Here is a 20,523-nt window from a genome sequence, read left to right on the forward strand (position 1 = left end):
TACTTCCTTGAACTCTCGAAATAAGCTTAGATTACTTGCAGTAAAGATAAGATCATCCATGTACAAGCAAACGATTGAAATGTCTCTATATTTGACTTTAACATATAAAACGTGCTCATAGGAACATTTGGTGTAGCTATTTTCTTGGAAGTACTTAGTCAATTCTGTTGTTCTATGCTCTTGAAGCTTGCTTCAACCCATAAAGTGCCTTATTCAATTTCAAAACTTTGTCTTCATGCCCTCTCACTTCATAGCTCAACGGTTGTTCAATGTAGACTCCTTCTTCAAGAACACCAAGCGGTGAGCGCCGACATTGGCGTTATGAATGTTTGAAAGGTAACTTTTAATATATATTATTATTCATAATTTGATATTATAGTACTATTAGTATTTGGTTGTAATTTAAACTATAATAATAGTTGTTATAGTTTTAAATTTTAAGTCTAATTTGTAATTGTTTTAGTTAGACAAGTTGAAGTTGATAGAATGTTATTATTGTCTAGTAATATTATTAACTTGATTTGGTGATGAATGCCATAAAATAAATAAATATATATATATATAAAATCAAGTGTGTGTGTGTATTGAAAAATTTGGTAAACATATATATTTATTTGTAATTATAAATTTATAATGATGTAATAGAAATTAGAAATATTGTAACACCCCTTTAGCTCAATTAAAGATATGAATTAGATTTATTTATTTGTGTTTGTGTTTGATGTGTAACCTTATGAATTTGGTTTATTTGCTCAATTTTTTATATGAATTGAGTTTGTTCATTTGCAATGCGGCTTAAAAAAAATATTTATTGTACATTTTTTCAATCGGCACTTGAACTTGGAGTTCAAAAATTTGAATTTAGAACTTGTCAAAGTGTTTGCATGGAGCTATGGAGCAACCAAGGTGGAGGAACCAAGAAAGCCTATTTAGTTTGAACTTTGAACTTTGTGATTTGTGTTTCTAAATAATTTAATTATGTTTAAATTTTGTGACTTTATGAGTTTGTGTTTCAAACTTTCAAAGACATTATTTGGAAATTGTGCTTTGGAGTTTGGACTTTGTAAGTTTGTATTAATTTTAAATTTTATTAAGTTTAGACTTTGTTGGTTGAGCAAATAATAGTCCTAAAATCCTACCCTCCAAGCCAATAGGCAAATAATCCAATTCTAGCATTTTTACTTTATTCATTTGATTTAATAGCATTTTCTTTTCTTTTTTTTTTCATTTGAAAATTAGTAAAAATGACTACAATTAAGAAAAATGTCTTAAAACTATCATAAAACCTACAAAAATAGAAAAAAAAAAGCTCAAAATTGCATTAACCGAATTTAACCCGAATTGGCCCAATTGACTCGACCCGACTGGACCCGATTTCAACCAACTTGAACTGACCCGAACTAACCCGAACTGACATGAACTGACCCGAACTCAATCTGACCCGTTCTAAATCCAACCCGATTCGGGTCGGATTGGGTCGAGTCCATAATTCGAGTTAAGTTCGGATTGATTCTTGGCTAACCCGAATAACCCGAAACAAGATCGGGTTGACCCAAACTTGGTTTTGCCCACCCCTAAATTGAACTATTCAACTACTGAAAAAGAAATGCTAGTAGTAGTATTTGCATTAGAGAAATTTCGATCTTATCTCATTGGTTGTAAAATAATTGTATTCACAGATCATGCTGCTCTTAAATATCTTCTCACAAAGAAAAATGCAAAAGCTAGACTAATTCGTTGGGTGTTACTTTTGCAGGAATTTGACTTAGAACTAAAGAAAGGAATAAAAAATGTCGTGGCAGACCATCTCTCTCGTCTCAATTTTGACACAATTATGGAACCATTACCATTGAATGCGTCATTTCCAGATGAACAGTTAATAAGTGTGGAAGTATTACCGTGGTATGCTGATATAGTTAATTATCTTATTACAGGTCAACTTCCAGAGTATTGGACCAAGCAAGACAAGGCTAAATTCTTTACAGAAATAAAGAATTTCTTTTGGGATGACCCTTAGGTGTTCAAATATTGTGTAAATCAAATTGTTAAATGATGTGTCCTAGAAAATGAATTTCAAAATATCCTTTCATTTTGCCATAAACAAGCTTGTGGAACCCATTTCAGTGCTAAGAAAACAGCAGTTAAAGTTTTACAATGTGGTTTCTATTGGCCAACTATATTTCAAGATGCTTACACATTTTTCTCTTCATGTGATAGGTGTCAACGAGTGGGGAGCATTACACGAAAGAATATGATGCCACTAAATCCAATTTTAGTGGCTGAGATTTTTAATGTATGAGGTATCGACTTCATGGGTCTCTTTCCCCCTTCTTTTGGCCATCAATACATATTGGTTACAGTTGACTACGTATCGAAATAGGTGGAAGCAATTCTATGTAGAACCAATGATCACAAGGTGGTGGTAGGATTTTTGAAAAGCAACATTGTTTCACGCTTTGGATTCCCTCAAGCAATGATCAATGATGGTGGTACCCACTTTTGCAACAAATCATTCCAAGCTCTTTTGGCAAAGTATTCCATCACTCATAAAGTGGCGACCCCATATCATCCGCAAACTAGTGGCCAAGTTGAGATCTCCAATCGAGAAATAAAGCACATATTAGAAAAGACGGTGAGACCAGATAGAAAAGGTTGGTCATTAAGACTCGATGATGCATTATTGGCATATAGAACGGCTTTCAAGACCCTAATTGGGATGTCACCCTACAGGCTAGTGTATGGAAAAGCTTGCCACATACCTGTAGAACTCGAGCATCGTGCGTATTGGCCCATCAAGAAATTCAACTTTGATATGCAGCAAGCTAGCTCAGAAAAAAGATTACAGCTGGCAGAACTTGAAGAAATTCACAATAATGCATAAGAAAATGTCAAGATTTACAAGCAGCTAATGAAAGTCTTTCATGACAAGCAAATTATGAGAAAATCTTTCACTCTAGGTCAGAAAGTGCTTTTATTCAATTCTCACCTGCACTTATTCCCAAGTAATTTACGCTCTCGATGGTCTGGCCCCTTTATTGTTCATACTGTTTTTCCATACGGGGCAATTGAAATTAAAGACCTAAAGAACGATGTCACTTTTAAAGTTAATGGTTAAAGATTAAAGTCATATCTAGAGTACCAACCACATAGAGAGAACACCAAAATAAATTTGAGTGAACCACCGGATTTGAATTGAGATTTTTTTCTTTTCGGTGATTTATTTATCTTTCTTTTTACTATTCTTTCGCTAATTGAAATTATTTTTGCATAAGTGTGTTTATTTAACCATTAAGTTTTCTCTTATCATTGTTAATCATGAGTGCCTCAGCTAAACAGATCCTCTTGGACATTTTTAGACCACTTCAACGTATAAAATCTCATCTCAAAAGGCAGATTCGATTTTGTAAAACACATTATATTTGAGGATTTAGAAAGCCAACTCAGAGACATTGAGGGAGGTGTCTACAAAATCCAGTTGGAGCTTGAGGTAAATTCAATAAGAGGATGATTGTGATTTTCTTTGTGTGTTTTAGTTTGTTACTTTGTTTGTGTGCTTTAGTTTGTTACCTTGGTTAAGTGGCGGATAACGGTACTCCATGACAATCAAGTCGGTTACTTTAGTTTCTCATAATAATTGACATTCTGAAGCGAATATATGGAAAGAAATGAGATTCTAGCAAATCTTCACAATTGATTCCCTTCACTTCCTCAGAATACCCTCCTTACAATCTATAAAGCTCGGTCCGAACGCATGCGATTGCTCATGAGGATAACATACCTACTGACATTCACTGGTTAATCGAGGCCAATGTACGATTGGCAGGTGAGTTGCCTCCAAAATTTATTGCATACATGCCTGGTTGTGGTAAAAGAAATTATGCAAGAAAACGAAGAGCTCGAAGAATTTCTGTTGCTTGTCATAAGTGTGCCAGAATGAGATGCAATAAAAACCATGTTCTTTAGGAATGGTGTGTGATAATAGGGAATATAAGATTCAATTCATTAGGGATGGCTTAAATAAGGAGTCATTGGATGATATCCTTTTGTCTCTTGAAACGCATCCCAATGGATATGTACAAGGAGCGATTCTCCAGTTATGGCCATTATTCCAGAAAGAGCATGCGCGATATAGTCTTGGGATTCTGACTATAAACGACCTTGTTTGCCAGTTTACAAGAAAACTGGATGAGAAGTCTATCCTTGACCCATAGAGGGCGTTCAAGCTGTTTCTGGAAGTAAAACCAGAGCAAGATGTGAGCCACAGTCGCAACTACTTGTAAATATCTTTTTACTTCACTGTTGTTTTATCATTTGCATTATTGTTTTTAATAATTTTATTTTATCACTGTTTGCTTTTTCTTTTTTACTGTTTTCTTTTTTACTCTTGAGCCATGTACTTTACGTGTTAATTGACATAGACATACTACCTTATACACAGCTGTAACCCACTGTCACCAAGATTCTTAAATATGATTTTTTGTTAAGCACTCACAAATTATTTTTGAGAAGTATCCCAATGGCAGCTACTCCTAATAAACAATTCAAGAACATTTGTGTACTTTCTGGATTTAACTATGGCAAACATAAAGAGTTCGTTGAGGCAACCATAAATCTTGGTCGAAACATAGCAGAGAGAAATTACACTTGGTGTATGGAGGAGGTAACCAAGGGTTATCAAAATTGGTCTCAGAAGTTGCTTTCGTCAGAGGAAGCCAAGTGTTAGACATCATCCCAAGAGCCTTAAAACCTTTGGGCAATTTGTCTGACTCACCAACTGAAGAAGAATTAGTCGTCTTAGGTATGAAAGAGAGAATCACCGAAATGCTTAATCATACTGATGTTTTTATTTTCCTATCAGGAGATCTTGTAACTCTAGAGGCACTTATCACATTAGCATCTTGGGCCCATCTGCACATTCATCATAAACTCATCAGTTTGTTAAATGTCAATAACTTTTATGATGGCTTCATCGCATTTCTTAACCATGCAATAAAAAACTATTTCATTCCTTCCACAACGAAAAAGCTTTTTATTTGTGCTCACGCTACTAATGAGCTACTTGATTTGTTACAAGCTTATAGACCAGAGCCAGACCCCTGGACCTTTGTGTTGGAGTGTCCAAATAATAATGGTAACAGTAGTCGCAGTAAGAAGTGCAAATTAGATTTAACTCTTTGCTTGTAAATATTTTTCTTCTTTGTTGCACCACTCAGGTGATGTCTTCTAAACTCTACTTCTTTCCTTTAAAACATTATGGATAATGTTTCATTCTGGTTGGGGGGAGGGAATAGTTGACAATTGTGGAATCTTGGTTAAGTTTTTATTGATTTTTTGTTGTAGAGACTAACCGTGACTAACGTTTTGTGTTGAAGATGACTGAATATGGAGTGTAGTTACTCTAGAAATTCATTTGTTTGGTTTAAAAAAAAAATTCTTTCTAATTTCTCAGTTATAAATATACACTTTCAAAATTTTGAGTCGAAGATGGCTGAATATGGAGTGTAGTTACTCTAGAAACGCATCTTCTTAGTTAAAAAAAAAAACCATTTTCTTTTTCTATCATTTTAGGTGTAACTTTTCTAATTAGTTTTTCTGCATCATTTACATTTTTCTGCATGCATATTTTCTTTTCATGTTTAAAATCGGTAGGGGGTAGACTGTCATTTGAAAAAAAAATTATGTGAATTCTTTTAATATTGGATGACATGATGACTTTCAAATTTTAGTATTTATATTATCTTTGATCTTAAATGATGTTACGCTATGTTTGCTACTCTATATGTTGATGTCGGAGACAAATATGAGTTGCTTGAAAGAATGCACATGTCATAATGAATACCAAGTAAGTTTTTGAGCCCGATATTTTTCTTGAAGAGTAACTCTTTTTGCCCATTCTTCATTCAACTTATCAATTTATTATTTTATACGATTTCTAGATTTCTTTTGAGTCAACTCTCTAAAACAAATTATAAGATAAAAAAAAGAAAAAAATGTGTTGCTACATCTGAAGGTCCATCTAACTAGTAGATATGGAAGATTATTTAGAGCCCTAAAAGACAATGGAAAGGCTATCTTTGACCCGTTTGAGCCTTTCTAGCCATCCCTTTTATGAAATATTCATAGTTAACCCTTTTGAGCCTTTTTTTTTTAAAAAAAAATTCTTTGTCAACTTATCATCTTGACCCACTCTAATTTGGAGTATTATCCGATGTCTTACAAGTTCCATCACCTATTTATGTTTGAGAAAAATATAAATAATTATTTTGTTCAACGAAGTTGTTCCAAACAAAAGCAAAAAAAAAAAATAATTGTTGTTTAAAAAAAAAGAGAAAAAAAGGAAAAAAAACAATAATAATAAATAAGTGAAATTCACCTTGAAATTTCCAAAAGATCTGTACTTTTTTTCAAACATATACTTTATTTTCCTTATTTCCCCTCATTTGTTAGTCATTTCCCTAGCCTACGTTACGTTCTAATAAAAGTCCTTCTTGATTTTAGGAATTTATAGTCTGAAGTAGATTCTAGTTATATGGGCTAAAAAAATGTAGTAATGCATAAAAAATAAAAAAAAATTAGGTTGACTAGCATTTTTGTTTGACTTAAGATCATATTATTTCTAATCTGTGAGCATATTTTTTTCATCTTGGTGAGAGCATGTGACATTACTTCTTTATTATTTTCTCTCAAATTTAGCATTTATTGAAGTGACTATTTTCATTGGGTTTAATTTTCTTGAAAGTAGCTGTATCAAAGTGTACTGGGCTGATTCATGTGGATGGTTGACGTGGGTGTGATGTTTCTTTAGACTGGAGATAATGTTTATACTTTTATTTGATTTCTATCATTAGTCTGATTGAATAAACACGATTGTTTTTTGTTTGTTTGTTTGAATTTTGTTTTTGCTTTATTTGCTAGGGACTAGCAATAAGCTGGTTGAGGGGTGTGTTGAGTGTTAGAAAATGTATATTTATAAAGGAGAAAATCATCATTTTACACTTCAAGTCTTACTAACACCCTTATTTTTATTTATTTAAGTCGTTTGTGATTTAATTATGTGTGTTTCATTTTAATTAAGTATTTTATGTATTTTAGGGGCATCATGGTCATTTCACAATAAACGAGAGATCAGATAGCAAAACGGACAACAATTTTAAATTTAGGACAGTCAAAAACCTTAGGAGGGGCATAAAAGAAAAATGACACTATTCACATGTACAGTACTATTCCCATTACGGTACTGTCCAAGTTACTGTTCACGACACTGTTCACACATACGGAACGATGATGTGGCATTGACCGATGATATGGCATTGACTGATGAGGTGTCACGATTCCATTAGACTAAAATTCTTATGCACTGTTGATCGGTGACGTGGCAGCACGTTAGTGGACCAAAAATCGTGCGTATGGTACATGCAATACACATGATTATTTTCAACCAAAACGCGTCACTATTCAAGCCGCCTGACTGTTCAAACCGTGTGGTCAAACCATGTCACTATTCAAACCTCATGGTCAAACCGCGTAGTGTTGACTAATGACGTGGCACAATCCTGAGCATCCAAAATGTTTTTAATCCGATGGCCATGATTTACTCAGTGTATCTATAAAAAGGAGGCTCCCCCCCTAATTTGGCATCTTTGAATTCATGTTTGAGCTCCATTTTCTGTAATTCGTTCTCTCTTGTATTTTCTACGTATTTTAATAAATTTCCATTTTACCCCTAGTTCAATTATGAGTAGCTAATTTTCTTTCAAGCTTGGGTTGAAGGTGAAGTCTCAACATGTGTCATGGGCTTTAATTGGTAAATTTACTTTTTCTTCCCCTCTAATTTTTGTGGATGTTTTGACTTTTCGTTGACAAATAGTAATAATCTTGTCTAGATACTGCCCTGCTTTCACCGGCTCCTTAGTACAAGGTTATTATTATTTGGCACGATAAGCCCTTAACACCATATTGATTAGAGTGTGGTTCATGAGGTGTGGAATCCCCCCTCATGATTTAATTGGCATTAATAAGAAATATTTAGCCCATGGTGCATGTTGATGCGGATCCAAATACCCAAGTACGTAATTTTAATAGATTTTCACTTCAATTTATTCCCATCATTTTAATTTGAATTTTAGAATAATTTAAATCACTTCCACCACAAATCCAATCACCTTAATAGAAAATTAATTCTATATATAATTAAAATCCACCTCCTCGTGGGATCGACACTCGTCACCATTGATCTATACTACAATAGATTCGTGCACTTACAAGTTCAATAAAATTTGCACAATAATTCCCCAAAAAATGGTCAATCAACTGCCAAAAAAAAGGTTATTGTTTGACTTTTACTTTTTTTACTTTATGTTGCACTTAATTATTATTTTTATTGAACTAATTACTGTGTCATTTTTATATTTTGAATAAGTTGCACATATGATGGAGGCAGATTCTCATAATGAAAGAAAATTGGCAGTAACTCCTTCAGTTAAAACTAAGAAGAAGACTCCAAGGAATACTCCCAAAAGGACTCCAAAAAGGTCTCCTAGACTTAACTGAACTCCAAACCAGCAAAGGAAACAAGAAGACCCTTTGGTTTTTTTTTTTTTTTGTCTTGGTTCTAAAGCTAGTAGAAAACTAGTAATGCAGAAGAACACTAGGCTAGCTGTGCAGGAGAGAAAAAATAGCAGTGCAGCAATAAAAATGTTCTCGGTTATGGTTGAAAATTTTTTACGTAAAGAAATTTTAATTGAGCATGATGAATCCATTTTGGTTATCAAACTGTAACCCTATTGACAAAGGATGTTTGTCAAGTGATCATTGATTTTGCTGCATTGCGGAATGAAGTGATTGACCTCTGGGCAAGGTAACTCGCTGTCTTACAATCTTACATTATATAACTGTCATGTTTTATTCATCGTATACAATGACGTTCAATTATTAATATTGTACCATATCATAGGTACTTACATGAGTCAATGGAGAATGATGAAGGGATGTTTCCCGTCGGATTTGGTCAGGTGATGCTTGGTAGAGCCAAACCGCAAGAGGAATATATAACTCAAAAGTCTCGTCACATATCTGAATTATTGCGAATAGCTCTACCTGGACAAATTACATTAATCATATATAATGCAGGGTAAGGTCTTCTAGTTTTTTCCTACACTAATAGGCAATAAGTTGTTTTTAATCCATTAAAATTTACTTTCCATGACATAATAGCATGCACTTTCTTTGCCATTTTGTTCTAATGTGTCTTGTATTTTGCATTGAGTTGGTGAATAAAAGGATGATTGCTTTCATAGCAAGGAGTATGGTCTGGTTTTGGAGTTTCATTTCATAGAATTCCAATGAAGGCCATTCACATGCAATTTCACTTCCTTTATTCTAATTATTTTTATTGATTGAGATAATCGATTTATCAGGCTACTAATATTACTATTTAGGTGTTGAATTGTAGTAATCATTGGGTGTTAGTTGCAATTGATATGTTAGTCTCTATTGTCTATTATTTGGATTTAGCAATTAGAGAAAAGATTGATGTGAATTTGGAGCAAATAATCAATTAGTTAAGTTTATGTAGACTTCTATTTTAATATTTCATATACCTTACTTATTAAATTATGGTTACTATATTCATTGTGGTTATTACCTTTAGAGGAGTTAGAATGTATCATTCAATCAAGTTCAAAACTAAGTTAAACCTGAAATGGGTAACTATTCAAGTAAGAGCTTATTACATTTTTGTCTATTTTGTTTCAATTTGTAACTTAACTTTTTTATGTTTTCAGTTGTGAAACTAATTTAATAAATGTACAGTGCCCCAACAAATAGGTGGTTTTGAATTTAGGTACTTCGTTATGAAGTACATGTAAGATTTTGTGAGAAATGTGAACATTTTGAAGGAAAATGTAAGTTTGAAATCTTATTTTTGTTACTTGACTATTTTCAACCATGAATATATTATGTACGACATTATTTTCATTTCCTTAATTGAAAGTTTAAAGGGATAACTGAGTATTCAGATAAGGATCTTATGAATGTTCGAAATGAGCGGGCTGCTATGTGGGTAACTTAATCACTCAGTTAAGAAAATAGGTACATATCATTGTTTAATAAATAAATTTTCTATCACCAAGCTTATATTAGAATGATATTTAATGTTGCTGCCTTTATTTTTCCTTTATACTTTCAGGGAATGTTGTTGCTGTTTTTCTGACTTAAAGCTGGTTGCTGCTAATTTTCGCTGATTTATGCTGATTTCATTGAAGATCATTGCTACTGATTTATGCTGTAACTCATTCAAACGATTTGGTTTTTGTTGTTTTCGGTTTTAAGATGAACAAATTTGTGCATGTTTGAATGTATGATACTTGTGGTCTTGTTTAGCCAAAAGTGCACTGATTTGGTTATTGTTTGTTTTAGTTTGTAATTCTAATTCTAGTATTGTTGGATGATACTATGTTGTTGGATGATTATGATACATTGTATGTTTGAAATGGAGCTTACAATAGCATTCATAATCAGCTGCAAATTTGATTTATGCATCAAATAAATTTTATTTTTTTATTTTCTCAAATAAAATGTGACACCAAATTAGCATCCCTGTAACACTATTGTTATACAATCAGAATTTGATTAATACCATTACATTAGAATTTCTTTGATACAAACAAGTTACAAATTCTTTGATACCATAAAATCACAATTTTTTTGCTACTTTCGAATCATTATGTGAGTGATGTCTTAGCATCAATTTTTTTTTTGATACCATAGAATCAATATGTATCTGATGGCATAGCATCAATATTGTTTTGATACCATACAATCAATATCTACGTGATGTCTTATAATCAAAATTTTTTTATACCATTGTAACACAAAATTGCTGATACTAATAACTATTGTCAGTGTAACAATGGCACGGGCTATGCTGACTACAACTCGGTGTCAGTAAAACATGTTTCTGATACCATAATAGTATCAGTGAAGGTCATTTTTCTACTAGTACATCCTCTACTTGAGATTTCTCCTTTTACATGATTGGAGTTGTTGTTGTTGAAATTCCAACCTCGTCTATGACCACGACCTCTTCTTCATCCTTGACTTCTTCCTCGAACATATTGCCTTCTCCCATTGTCGGAGTTTTCTTCTCTTTTCTTTAGATTGACTTCTATCTTGAGAAGTTGTGTTTCAATTCCTTGCTTCTTTTTCAGTTTTTCTTCATAGACTTGCAACCTTCCTTGAAGTTGCTCGATTGTCATTGCTTCCAAATCTTTGGTTTCCTCAATTGTCATAATAATAAGGTCAAACTTCGAATCTACTGATCGAAGTATCTTTTTCATGATTCCTACCTCTTTTAACTCACCAGTTCTTTTCAGTTCATTGGAAATGGTCACAACTCGAGTAAAATAGTCAGAAATCGACTCGGATGCCTTCACGTGTAAGGACTTAAATTCTCCTCGTAATGTTTGGAGACGAACTTTCTTAACTTGCTCTACTCCTTTGTAAGAGGTCTCTAACTACTCCCATGCTTCATTTGAAGAGGTTGCATCAGTAATATTTTCAGAAGCATCTTCATCTAATGATTAAAAGATTAAATATCATGCTTTATTATATTTCTTCTTTAAGTCTTTCAAATTCTCCTTTTGCGTCATAGTTAGAGTAGCTTCATTTTCTGGCATAGTAAAGCCTTTCTCCACAACTTCCCATATGTAATGTGTACCCAATAGAGCTTTCATTTTGATACTAAAGTTGTCAAACTTACTTCCTTTTAGTTGCGAAAGTTGAAATGACATCATACCACTATTTTCCATAACTCACAAATTGAGTGAGAAATTTGGCGATTCCAAATGAACGGATGGATCCGGAACATCGAAAAACCTTGCGAGGAACTCGGATCAACATCGATCAATGGTCAACTTGGATCCGGGTCGGCTCGGTTTGGCTTGGTTTGGTTTGGTTCGATTTTGTTCAACTTAGTGAGTTGACTCAGCTTTAGGAAAAAAAACTTTTGGCAGCGAGTGTAGGCACATTTGGACTCTAATCAAGCCGAGTTTTGTGGCGTTTCGTTCCTCTCGTCGAGATCTTCGATCTAATATGCTATATGACTATATATAGTATAAAAAACTAGCTTTCATACTACTTTGTTGGAGAATTTGAAGAATAAAACACAAATTTTGTTAGTGAAAGCTCAAAAACATTACAAGAACAAGTTACACCCTCTTCACAAAGCACTCTTAGAAGCTATTTTTCTTCTTATGCTTTGTTCTTCTTACACTTGATGCATACAAGACAAATGGCATAGGTATTTATAGTGAATGAAACACAAATATAATCATAACAATACACATCACCTAACATGTTCCACCAAGCTTTCATCATAGCACCACTTCATCTAACATGCTCTAAAGGAATCCTTTAATGGCATCTAAGTGTAAAGCTAATTGAGTAGAATTTTTTTTTCTTCAATAAAATTCAATTTAGGGTTTCCTGCGCATGTGGGTTTGGAATGAAGGTTTGTTGGAGTGTGGGCTTTGATTTACTTTCAGTTTTTTCAATCAATATTTCCTTGTCTCTTGCTTTGTTTTGTTGATTTTAGTTTTAGGGTTTCGGTGGAAAGAGAGGAGGAATGGATTTTGGAAGGAAAGGTATTAGAACTCCTCATTGTATTAGAGTATTATAATACCTTGTTTAGTAATTACACCACATAGTATTATAACGTGGTCAACTCTAAATCTTATGTGATCAAACCCCGTATAAACTAAACCCGAGGGGGTTGAGTTTATGTGGGTTTTGTAACTATTTTAAGACAAAATAAAAATTCCCACTCGTTCTCACTGTTGTCCTCAAATCGACTTAACTAGCTCTTCCTGTTGATATGTGATTCTCCCGATGTAGTGGCTCAACAAACGCCAAATCCACGAAGCTCCACCGCCACGCTTGTTGCCTTCCCCATGTGACACCAACTCCACCGTAACTTCATAGTGCGACACCCAATCACTGCATCAAACCAGCTCCACTGCACCCCACCACGCGACACCATCTCTACCATGCAATACCACTCTTCTCCCTGTCTTTCACCACTTAAGGTTTCATCTTTAATTTGGGTTTGATTTTTTAATTAAGGTTTGATTTCTAAATTTGGGTTTGATTTTATTTGCTTTCAATTTAATCATGTTCGTCCATTATAATCAAACATCTGTGGCAATTGATTTTTGGAAAATAAGGGGCCAATTGCTCGCGGTGGGTTTTTAGATTTGATTCAGGGATAACAATAAGTTGCGGCCTTTTACTTATGAGTGCAGAGCTAGGAAAGAGAGAATTCTTGTCTCAGCAGTTTTCGACTACTAAAAAGATTTTTGCAGCATAGATCAATTGAGGATGGTTTTAATTTATATTATATTCTGCATTAACTATTAGTGAAGCACAAAAAATTACCCCTGTTTGAATTAGATGTGAACAAATGAATACACATCTTTGCTTATACATTTTATGCATATGTGTGAAATGCTGCAGTAAGGTGCAAAAGCATATACTTGAATGTCTTTATCCATAATGAACAACCAGTAGCAGGTAGCCAAATGTGTGGTCTAAGGATTGCATAAGGATGACATATCTATTAAACTGATAGTTCATCTTTTACCATGAAGATTAGAGGCCTAAAGCATACAGGGAAGCTAGAGCTTTTATAACTTGGTTAGCAACATTGGATAATTAACTTCTATAGTGCTAAAATCTAAGACTAAGATAAGATTAATTGCTTCAGGCATCTTTACTGAAATATAAGAGAATAAGAATTTGTCAAGTAAGAGTAAATAGTTGAGAAGGAACACAAATGCAATACTATGGCTAAGAACATAGTCGAAGGTGCAATATTAGAAAATACATTTAAGGCTGTTAACCTTATAAATTGCACTAGGCAAATATTGGACTTGGGGTCCATATATTATTATTACTATTATTACTATTATGATGATGATGATGATGATGTTAGTAGGAATTTGCATTACTAGCTGATTGTACTGCACTTTTTGGTCAAAAGATAAAATTCAAAAGACAGTAACTTTCTAAACAAATGATTAAAGAGCAAACCAAAAATTCAAAAACACCAATATTATTGAACATTATCTTATTTTATATAATATATGACCACTTGTACAGTAATATTAATGGATAATCTTTGTTTGGACAAAATCATGCTGTGTGGGGATAAAAAAGTTCTCAAATTTTGTTGTCCATTCATAAATTAAAAAGAAAAAAAATGTTTATGAATAATAAGTTTGAGTCTAAGTTAATTTTCAGTTCAGCGGTTGCTAAAAGTTTAGTTACCTTTGAGGTTGGTAAGAATTTAAGGGAATAATTATTCCATGACAACCCAGTATATATTCACCAGGCATTTTAAAGTATTATGGCTATGTGAGATAATTAAGTACTATACTTTTCTGAAATAAAAAATTGGTTTTTGGTTGTTCTATCTTCAACAAAGTGGAGAGATTCATCATATATTATGCATGCATTTGGGCAGATTTGAGAGCAATGAATTGGTAAAACCATATGATTCAAGACAATGAGAAATTTGCAACACAAGTTGAACAATGTATAAAGAAGAATTCTTATAAGTACTTAGTAGTTGTTATATACGCACACCATATTATCAAATGTTGCATACCTTACATGAATTTTTTCCCAAGTTAATTATTCATTGAAATTGACATTTTTTTTATTCATTTCAATGGGGTTATTTTTATTTAGGTTCCAAAACAAATACATTAACTGGAATTTCCTTCCAACGGCTACTACTTGCTCCCAATGAGTTTAATTTCTTAGCATTTATTATTTTTACTTCAAGAAATGGCCTATGAAATATAATTCCTTGGATTTCAATATATTTCTTCTACCCTCTATTAAATCGTGTGATAGGCATGATTTTGTGGTTGATCTAGTCAAATGAGAATGGATCAAATGTTCTATTTCCTTTACCATTTATTATGATTATTAATACACACACACAAAAACATATGTATACATATATTTGCCTCTTGTGTCTACTTTGTGATTCTATTCAGTTCAAGTGTTGAAACATAGTCCTTATAGAAATTTATCAAATGGTCTATTATCTGATTTTTTTTCCATTTTACTGGTTGTGTTAGATATGGACATGGGAAGAAAATTTTCTTTTATCATGTGGCAAATGAAATTGAGGTTCATGTTCATTATGATGCATTTTTTGTTAAGATGTTGATCCGAAGGCATAACAAAAGAAAAATGATTCGTAGTCGTACATTCCAATTCCATGTTACTTGATTACAATACTCAGGTAGCATTATAAGCAATAGTGACATATAATGTATAAATAAACTAAGAATAGATGGAAGGACATTTGGCCTACTATGTGAGCTACTTTGATCGCATGAGGGACTAAAGACTAATGGTTCATTGGCTGTTGAAGAGCAAGTTTGCATGTTCCTACATACTTTATCTTATCATGTTAAGAATTGCACAATTAGCAGTAGGTTTTTTAGATCTGGTGAGAATATTATTAGATACTTCAACTCAATGTTAAGCGGAGCATCACGACTACACAATGTTTTATTAAGTGCGCCAGACTTGGCCTACTATGTGAGCTACTTTGATCGCATAGGGGACTAAAGACTAATGGTTCATTGGTTGTTGAAGAGCAAGTTTGCATGTTCCTACACACTTTGTCTTATTATGTTAAGAATCGCACAATTAGTAATAGGTTTCTTAGATCTGGTGAGACTATTATTAGATACTTCAACTCAATGTCAAGAAGAACACCAAGGCTACACAATGTTTTATTAAGGGCACCAGACCTTACACCAGAGAATTGCACTAATGAGAGGTGGAAGTGGTTTAAGGTACATTATCAATTACTTATATTTTATTAAAGCTACTGATAATTTAATGCTAATTAAATTTTCATTTGTTTTATGTATATAGAATTGCTTGTGGGCATTAGATGGAACTTATATCAGAGTTCATGTGCCAAAAAATATTGATAAGCCAAGATATTGAACAAGAAAGGTGAGATTGCTGCAAATGTTTTAGGGGTATGTTCACGAGATATGAAATTCATCTTCATGATGCCCGAATGGGAAGGCTCTGCCTCTAACTTAAGAGTACTTCGCAATGCATTAAATAAGTCAACTGGTTTAAAAGTTCCTACAAGTATTACTCATTCCAAAAAAATTAATTTAACCAAATTACGTATTCAAAAACAAAATTATATTAATGTTTATGTGAAATAAATAGCTTATTACTATCTTGTGGATGATGGATATACAAATACTGAAGGATACTTTGCACCATATACGACAACGAGATATCACTTATCAGAATGGAGAGATAGGTGTGCTCCTCGCAATAAAGAAGAATTCTTTAACATGAAACATTCATCAGTAAGAAATGTAATTGAGCAGTGTTTTGGATTGCTCAAAATGCGATGGGCCATTCTTCGAAGTCCTTTATTTTATTCAATTAAAACCCACTGTTGCATTATTACTACCTGTTGTTTATTGCATAATCTGATAAGGAAAGAAATGTCTGTGGATCCAATAGAGAATGAATTAGTTGACATATCTAATAATGAAGTAGAAGATAATGATAACATAAGTAGCATTGAAGCTTCAGACCAGTGGAAGAGCTAGAGGAACGATTTAGCTACTACTATGTACAATAATTGGCTTAGAAATTAATACTCATCTAATAGATAGATGTCATTAGAAAAGCATTTGAGCTTGTACTTTTGTTAGTATATCGATGTCATTAGAAAAGTACATGAGCTTGTACTTTTGTTAGTATATAGATGTCATTAGGAAAGCATTTGAGCCTGTACTTTTGTTAGTATATAGACCTTATAAAATAAGTTTTGAGCCTATACTTTTGTTAGTATATAGATATCACTAGGAAAGTATCTAAAGATGTAACCTTTTGTTTATATTTGATATTATTAGAAGTTTATCGGGGGTTACTTATGTGAATTCACTTGGCATTATGTTTCAATTACTTGTTTAAAAAATTATTATAATATTTATTTTGTAGGAATGAAGAGTGAAGGCCCAAGCCGTACTGCTGGAAATAAGATAGGCTCGGACGAGCATGGACAAAAGATGAAGAAAAAGCAATGTTGAATATTTGAGATGCTATAGTTGCAAATGGTAGTCGAGATGATAATGGCACCTCCAAATCTAGAAGTTACAAATATATTGCAGATGAAATTAGAAAAACTATTACCAGGTAATGGTTTGAAGGCGTCCCACATATTGACTCTAGACAATGATATGGAAGAAAAGTTATAAAGTGGTATTTGATATGTTGAACACTAGTGGTTTTGGCTAGAATGATGTGAGAAAATGTGTAGTGATTGCCAGTTAATAAGTATGGAGATCATATGTGGAGGTTAGTGTTTTTAATTTAAAATAAAGAAAATGATTTCTTTTTATGTCATCATTTATAAACATTGTCCTTAATTTGTTTATTATGAATATAATAGAATTTATTTATTTAACTATAAGAAAATGTATTTTTTAAGTCAAGATTTACAAACATAGTCTTTATTTTGTTTATTATGAATATAATAGAATTTATTTAACTATTTATTTAACTATCTTGTTTTATTATTGTAGTCCTATAAAAATGCAAGCAATTGGAGAGATAAGTCATTTCCATATTATGAAAGGCAAGCAAATATATTTGGAAAAGATCGTGGAATTGGAAATTTGGCAGCAACTCTAAATGATATGACTAATGAAACGCTTCAAAAAGAAATTTATGATGATGATAATGAGATTGATGATGAAAGTCCTGCAATGTTGGCTACCCTACCTTCAAATTCTCAATACACTAGTCAATCACGTTCACAATCATCATATGGGAGGAAGTCTAAATTAGATGAACAAATTATTGTTGGTATTGACAAATTGTTTTCAACATTTTACCAAACCAACGCTGACATATATTAGAATATGTTTGGAAGTAGTGAAGATTATGATTGCATTGGTAGAGGGCTTGCTTCAATGGTTCTTTCTGTGGATGACGAGCTTATTGCCTTAAATATAATGGTTGAGAAGGCTTCACATATAAGGGCTTTCATTTCAAGGTATTACGAAATGATCATGAACGTAAGTTGGCATATATTAGGATGCTTTTGCATAAGCATAAGAGAAGAAATGGAGTTTGATTAGAGAGTATGCATTTCTAATTAAACAATGATATTTTGCATTAGTAGTTTGGCTTGCGGATGTGTGTACTTGAATTATTTAAGACAAACAACTATTGTATCACTTTACTATGTTTTGGTACTTTTGAAGTATGTATTACCTTCAAATGAGTCTTTATGTTTTAACTATTTATTAATGTTGTGATAGTTTTTAAATGCTATTTGATTGAATTATTTGTTTCAATCTTTATTTCATAGGTTATATATTTAGGAATTGCTGAAAAAATAAATGTTATAATGCTGTAAATTTTAGAATTTGTTAGTGTTACATTTGTTTTATAAAGAATTATGATTTTTTTTTAAACAAACAAATTGATGTAAAAATTTTTAAATTTAAGGATTCTATATTTAGTATTTTTCTAAGTGCTAATAAAATATATTTTTTCTAAATATATGGTTGAAATTAATCACCAAAGAAATTAATACAATACAGTGCAACAATGAACATAGAATAACTAAAAATTAATACAGTACAATATAGCGCCAAACATTTTATAGTATTATTATAATATAGTGTCAATGCAGTACAATATAATACAATACACCTACGTTAAAATAATGTAATACAGCATAATATAATACAGTGTACTAACGCACCCTAAGTATTTAATTTATAGTATAACATTTTAACATTAAGAACGACGCCATTTATATATAACGAAATTGAAAAAATAAAAATAAAATAAAAATTACCTCTCTAATTAGTATCAATATTTGGTTATGACACTATAATATCAACAATCACTAACACTTATATGTAAAAGGCACTAGAAACCGCTTAGGTTATCAAATGCTAATACTTTTTTATTCATTATTACAAACTTAGTATCAATGTTTCTCATTTTTCTAGTAGTGATAGTAATAGTAGTGGCTGCTTTCTTTAATTCCTAAACTTATAAGAATTTGAATTATTTAATCAATATCCAAGATTCCATTCACATGCTTGCCACTTAAAGCCACAATCCAAAATATTTGCTTCCTTCATTAATCACAAATATGTGCCGAGGTTGCCACGGGATTAATTATGAAAATAAAACTTTAGTTATTATTTATTTTAATGCTTCCTACTTGATCTTCAATTCATTCCATCATTCTTTGATTATTCCCTCTTTAAGATTCCTTTCACTTAAATATTTCCAATATAACCCCACAATAACAAAATATAAAAATAAGATAAAAATTAATATAATAAAATAAAATTTAACATAAAATTAAGTTAGGGAAGTATTAAAATAATTTCTTAATTTTAAGCACATCAACAGCCTTTAATTTTTCTCTTATAACACTAATATTCTCATTAGTACTCTGAACAATTTAATGACCAAACAACTTACTTTACTTGAATTCATCTCAACAGATTAGGGTCCTACATTTCTTTTCATACAAAGCCTCAAATAATGCCATCCGATTACTAGACTGATAACTATTATTATAAGCAAACTAGACGGATAACTATTATTATAAACAAACTAGACGGATAACTATTATTATAAACAAACTATATCAAAGGTAGGTATGTATCCTAATTTCCCCGAAACTGCATGACACATGCTCTAACCACATCTTCCAAAATCTAAATAACCTTATCTACTGGTCATCTGTCTGTTGATGAAAAGTTGTATTAAAATTTAATTCAATACCCATAGTCCACTATAAAAGTGAGAAGCAAAGCCAAAAACTTTAAATGAGCTAAAGGTGCTCCAAACTCACCCATTGCTAAGTCTATTCCCAGAGATCTCAAATCAATCAACAACGAAAGATATGACGCTTTCAAGTAGGATATCAAACTTAAAGTCTTTCTACTGAGAGAATCAGCTACCACATTCATCTTACCTGGATGGTAATCAATGATACAATCATAAACTGCAATTAAATCAAACCAGCTATGTTGTCTCAGATGTAATTTCTTCTTTGTGTATAAGTACTTTAGGCTTTTGTGATCTTTGTAAATCTCATAACTCTAAACAAATAATGTTTCCTAGTCTTTAAAGCAAATCTATAGTTGTGAGTTCTAGATCATTGTCGGATAATTTAGTTCATATTGCTTGAGCTAGCAGGAAGCATAAGCAATTACCTCTTCATACTGCATCAATACACAACCTAATCCCTTTCTGGATGCATCACTGTAGATTATGAATTCCTCTTTACCTGATAGAAGTGTAAGAACTGGAGTTGAAGTTAATTTTATCTTGAGGCCTTGGAGACTCTGTTCACAATCATCTATCCACTCAAACTTTGCGTTCTTCATTGTCAGTTTCGTTAAAGGTAAAGTTATCTTAGAAAAGCCCTCA

General features: G+C 32.3%; 1 long non-coding RNA gene across 1 annotated transcript; it reads left to right on the plus strand.

The window, feature by feature from the left end:
• The first annotated feature begins 12,193 nt into the window (after positions 1 to 12,193).
• Positions 12,194 to 17,453, plus strand: LOC127902956 (uncharacterized). Its single transcript, XR_008055630.1, has 3 exons — positions 12,194 to 15,872; positions 15,955 to 16,038; positions 17,056 to 17,453. It is a non-coding gene; the product is annotated as an uncharacterized LOC127902956 (long non-coding RNA).
• The last annotated feature ends 3,070 nt before the right edge of the window (positions 17,454 to 20,523 follow it).

Source organism: Citrus sinensis, chromosome 6 (genome assembly GCF_022201045.2).
Source record: "Citrus sinensis cultivar Valencia sweet orange chromosome 6, DVS_A1.0, whole genome shotgun sequence".
Taxonomy (NCBI): Eukaryota; Viridiplantae; Streptophyta; class Magnoliopsida; order Sapindales; family Rutaceae; genus Citrus; species Citrus sinensis.